The sequence below is a fragment of the Tachypleus tridentatus genome, unplaced genomic scaffold, assembly GCF_004210375.1.
Source record: "Tachypleus tridentatus isolate NWPU-2018 unplaced genomic scaffold, ASM421037v1 Hic_cluster_2, whole genome shotgun sequence".
NCBI classification, from domain to species: Eukaryota; Metazoa; Arthropoda; class Merostomata; order Xiphosura; family Limulidae; genus Tachypleus; species Tachypleus tridentatus.
The window spans coordinates 27,990,309-27,996,308 of NW_027467782.1; the positions used below are offsets into that span (position 1 = coordinate 27,990,309).

General features: G+C 30.5%; 1 long non-coding RNA gene across 19 annotated transcripts in view; it reads right to left on the bottom strand.

Moving 5' to 3' along the window:
- The window catches only part of LOC143243000 (uncharacterized), a 46,484-nt gene extending 40,494 nt beyond the window's left edge, over positions 1-5,990 (bottom strand). For 18 of the 19 annotated variants that reach the window (XR_013023644.1, XR_013023640.1, XR_013023635.1 and 15 more), the window contains exon 1: positions 5,852-5,990. This is a non-coding gene — a long non-coding RNA (uncharacterized LOC143243000). Of the gene's footprint in view, positions 1-633; positions 918-5,851 lie in introns of all 19 variants that reach the window. The other variant, XR_013023633.1, reaches the window with a different exon arrangement.
- Between the last annotated feature and the right edge of the window lie 10 nt (positions 5,991-6,000).

Consider the following 6,000-nt stretch of genomic DNA (forward strand, 5'->3'; position numbering starts at 1 on the left):
TACCACACATTCAGGTCAATCTGAAGCTTAGTTTAATAAACTGAGTGCTGGCTCAGCTAGTGTGCTTTCTGAAGAGAATAAACCATGGGTACTTGGAAATTTAATTTCAATGATTAGCCAAATGTTTCGTCATCTGATTAGTGACGTGCATGAATGGATTAAGGAGATTCCAACTATCCCTATATCTACTATCTAGCAAAACCACAGCCAAGTGAACTGGCTTGGAGAAATCAGCATAACCAGTCAAAAAGTTAACACTTCCTCCTGCACAATTTCTCAGGCTTTGCACAGTGTATTCACAAGTAAACTTGCCTTTTTGTTGTTGTTGTTATAGTTTATGAAGAAAGTGTCATGTTCAAAAGCTTTTGTTTTTAGACCAGATACAGTTTACTTAATAAAAATGATTAATACAATGGAATTTTACAGTATGGATAAAATAACTTATGATTTTATATTATTTAAAAATGGTTACATAAAAAAACATACTTTACATACTACTTTTGGAAGTTTGAAACTGGGGTGGTGAAAATACACATTCTGATACCACATGTCTACTGAATGGCATAATATCATAACATTCATTTCAATTTCTATGACTCAATGATGAAAGCTGGATAAGAAAAATTTACTTACCACAAAATATTTCATTAAACATTTTCTTCAAAACACTAATTTCAAATCAGGTGGTTAAGACACTTAACTTGTAACCCGTGCATTGAGAAATTGAATCCTCATCACAACAAACATGCTGGCCCTTTGAACTGTGGGGGTGTTAAATGTGATGGTCAATTCCACCATTCACTGGTAAAAGAGCAGCCCAAGAGTTGGTGGTGGGTGGTGATGACTAACTGCCTTCCCTCAAGTCTCACATTACTAAATTAGGGATGTCTAGCACAGATAGCCCTCGTAAAGCTTTGCTGGAAATTCAAAACAAATGAGTTTGGTTTTAAATTGGAAATTATAATTCAAATTTTAGTATTATATATCAGTTAAATTTTTAACTTAAAAGTGAATATTGAAAAAAAAAAATCTAAATATCAGGTTTTATGCATTATATGATGTGCTCAAATTAGAGTTTGTGATGTCCAAATACCAAGACTATAGTTTCTTCTGAGTTAGGAGCTCAAATTACTGATATTGAGAACTTATAATATGGAAAATTGAATCTCCCATCTTTTCTGCTTGCTGCATTTACTGAATTAGTCTCAGTGCCCCTACCTACCTCTTGACATTTTGGAAGCACTTGCTTATGTACACTTACTTTTGAATATGACTCAAACAGAGCTAAGTTACAGTTTTATAAATTATAGTGCAATTCTAAGGTACTGATATAGTAATTTATGACTTTTTGTTATTTTGAAATGTACACATGCTAAATTTAAAATATCATTTTGTTTCACATCTTACTGTAAAATTTTATGAGACTTGATATTCAGTACTGAGTCAAGCCCCAAATGAGTAAAAAAAGTTCAAAACTAGAAAATATTATTGTTTACTCTACTTCTTTATTTACTGTTCTGTATTTTAAGATAAATTAAATTTAAGAACTTTTTATAACTTATAACTCAGTTGTGACTATTTTACAAAATACTAGTTTACACAAATACAGCCAATACAGGTCACTTTGTACAGACTGTAAACATTAATATAACTTCATGGTTGAGTAATTACTGTAACGTTGCTCATCAGACTGCTATAATTTTATATTTCACTACTTTGATATGATGATCTCTTTATCACATCAACAAAGTTACACAAAAAATTACGTCATAGTGAAACAGGAATGCTGTAACTAATTAAGACTTGAGATACTTCCTCAGGCAATGTTTTATATTTTATACTTGTGAAGAATATCCAAGTTTTAACTAAAGAAACTACTTCATAACATTAATCATTAAGTTTACCATAGATAGTTACAAAAATGACTGGTTCACTGCCTATAACTTTTATTTATAAAGACATGTTCTAGCAAATATTTAAAAGTAAAAATTAAAGATCAAAATAAAATGGCTTGTTTCACATGAAAAGTCAATGTAAGTATTAGCATGATAAAGAGTAATATTATAATCTGGAATCATATCACTGATGAATGCAAGGAACTAAAAATAAATTTGTTGAGTGTAAAACAAGTTCTAAAATATGGATCAATAGTTTTTCATGTTTAACTTTCATTTTCAGAATTGCTACAGAATTTAGTAAGTTTTGCAGACTGACTGATATATAGGCCATCTAATTTACATATAAATCTTCAAACTCAAGTTTTATTGTGTGAGAAGACTGCAACACTAAACTCTTTCAGCCTTTTCTGTTCTCCACGAATAATTGTTAATGTAATATCAACCAACTATTAAAAGAAAAAACCTGCAAATGAACAGACAAAAATATTATAATTGAAATTTCACTTGATAAACTTGAGGATAAACATGGGTGAGTTTTCAGTGAACATTTCACTGAAATATATATATTAGCTGGAGTTTTAAAAGCCACCTAGCCCTCTTCCCCCAAAGCTATGGGGTTGTACATATTTTTAGATGCATATTGAGCTATCCTGGACAACTTTCAGTATGAAATAGGCTTTGTAAACAAAATCAAATCACTTACTTGTTATTTTACCACATGAATCAATCTGACAATCACATAAACCTAGTAAAGTATTTGAAACTGTAATACTTATACTTTATACACATATCCAATTAGTTTTGTAAGACCTCTAGTTACACATTTTTAAATTAACCAGCTATGATTTGTCTTGTGAAAACAAAAGTTTATTTCACATTAAATCTGAATGAAGTTTCGTGATCATGTGCAATAGATGTTTAAATATTGTATCAAATGCAACTTTATGATATACGTGCTGCTATCCAGTCAACAGCTTTGTTTATTTGTTTGAATATTTACATTTGTGCCAGTTGTCTTCTAAACTGCTATAAATATAACCACACAAGAGCCCAAAATATATATTTTTGGATTGTTTGACATCTGACCCCTTAAAAATGCTCAAATAAAAAAAAAAGAAAATACTGACTGGACATATTGGACCAAAGTATGACCCTACCAAGTTTCAAGATAATCTGTCAAGATATGTAGGTATAGCAGTTGACTGAAAAGGGTTTGGAAGAAGATGAAACAAGAGAAAAACTACATCTCTCTCATGATGATGAAGAACCCACGTGAAGTAAAAAATGTATCTCAAGATGGCTGGTATGGGTATTAAAACTCTTTTTGTTAACCTGAAGACCAAAGAAGGTTGAAACATTGTTCTCTAATTTATTTTAATAAAAGATTTAATACCCATACCAGGCATCTAGAAATACAGTACACCTCTCTGTGGAGACATAATAATGAGAAATAACTGTCTCGAACACTATATTGCAGAAAATTGAAAACTGGATTCACTGAAAATAATAAGAAACCCTCCCAAGTTTACAAAGTACATCTTTTTAAAACAATTTTACTTTAAACATAGAACCAAAAATCAATGACCATGAAGTTATAAAAATCATCTTATTTTAAGAATGCAGCCTCACTCCAAAACAGTACCACCTGTTGTACTAGGATATCTCTATTAAGCCTTTGAGTGATCTCTAATCATTTGGGTAAAGAAAACCTTTAAAAGTAGACTCATTCTTGAAACACCACTGAAAACCTTTCTTGTTAATAGATTGGAACACCAAAAGATTGATAATAAGCGAAATACATGATTGTTGAGACAAAGTTAAAATTTCCTTACTTAATCGTATTATTTTTATTCATGTTATTGTTACACAAAACTACAGCAACATCGACCGAGCATTTTCAACCACAACATAGACAGTTATGCTATATGGAATGCTATGAATGTCCATGACTTACTTAAAAAATTAATTATTTTTCAGTGAAAGATGCTTTATGTGGTTGTAAGTACATAACAGATGCAACGTTGTTCTGAGTGGACTCATGTTATATTGGACTCACATTAAACAAGTTCACACAAAACCTTGATAAATAATTACTTCAAAAGACACAAATCTTTATTTAAAGAAATGTTTTAAACACACTTGTTTTATTTGAAAGAGCTGCTTTTCTACTGGAATAATTTTATACGTGCCTAGTGGGGGTCGTGTTTCATTCTAAATACATATTTTTTCATTGCTGTGCATTAAAAAAGTTAACATAGCAGAAAATTAAAACTAGGTATTTAAAATCCACAAATAGGGATTACAAAAAATGTAAGCAAACAAAACTGTAGATCTATTGCTGACAGCTTAACTCAAGCCACAAATAACCATTTTGATTCCACTATAAAATTATTTCAAATGATATTTATTGTGTTACAGGACTCCACTGAGATTTCTGCAAGAAACTGACAGTACTTTTGAACTTACTTCCCATCCTTAATTATGTCATGCTGTGAAATTTTCTAAGTCCTTCATTTTAGCTATCAAAAAGTCCAGTATGTGCATTAGTTGGGAACTACAGCTTGTGCAGTTTCTAGTGTTTTTATTGGAAACAGACACAACAAAATTAGAGGATTCTGATGTCGGATATTGTTATTCAAGCCACTGTTGTTCATTATTACTCAAGTTTATTTCCCTGGCAATATTTCAACAGGTGTTTGACACTGGATGATTACCATAACAGATGTCACTATTCAATATCACATCGGTAATTCTTTCTACTGTTTTTTGTACTTAGCAAAAGTCACAAGTACATATTCAGTATTTATTACCACTGTATATATTACTCTTTCATATAGCTATTGTAATTTTAAATAGGTAGTGGTAGTAAATGTTATTGATAATTGACAATTTAGCAAAGTGTGACACTGAATGAATTATTTGTGTTGCCTTATTTTAACAAACACTTGTACACAGCAGGCTGTTGAAGAACAAACATATTGTTATGTAAACCTATCAAAGTAAGCATGTGACTGTGTATGTTTATGTTGCACTTACCTTTGTTGTATTATATTAAAAGGAACATTATTCCATTCTGATGAGATTCCTTTGTTACTGTTCATCTTTTGTTATATAATAGTACAAGCTGATGGAAGCTAGTCATTAAATTTGTGATCAAACAATCTTTGTCTTCACAATGGTCCTTTGAGAACAACTTTACAGTTTGTTTCTTACAGCGTATACCACTAAGTATGTTTATTCTCTCTTGCACATTTGTTATTTATTTTTAATATGTGGTGGATGAGTGGAACACAAAGCATAAGCAACAGTAAACTGTTATAAAATGTGTAGCATTCAAATGAATTCACATGCATTTGTCAAGTTTAGAATGTATTCTCTATAAATGAAAAAAAAAACAACAACTTAAGTAACAATATAATTAAAACTCATTCTAGACTGTCAGAAAAATAAAGAACCAACATGAATCAAAATACAGAGCCTGTATTGTCAAGACTCTAACAAAGTAAATAAATACAGCTGCAAGTAATGTCTGTATTATTTTCTTAAGCTTATTATAAATCCCTCTATTAACTCCATGCCTACAGTACTTATCAATTTTAGTGGGGACAAAATAGTTTGTTTACTTTTTAAGAGTCCCGAGTTGTCAGCTTGAAAATACAATTTTTATATTTTGATTCAACTTTTCTGATGATCCATACATCCCTTCCCAAATTAATAATTTTTAATAATTAAGTACACATACATACATATTCCTGTATATAGATAAATTTCTCATTCCCACTGAATACCAAATACCATTACTGTGTCAAATAGTCTTCATTACCTATTGAACCTGTTTTTAAACTTCACTGTTCTCAAAATTGGTTCTTCTTTAAATCTGAAATCTTAAATGTTCACATAACTTTAGTGTACACACCTATATACTTCAAATTAATTCATAAATAAATACTCACAAGTAGTAACACCATAGACCAGGAAAATATGGTGCACGGTATCCGTCTCTTCCAAAAGGAAACACATGGTTCATTTACCTGTTACAGTGTACATCACAGAAGCATTTAGAAAAACACATCAGTAAAAAACTAAGTAATGAATTTTCATA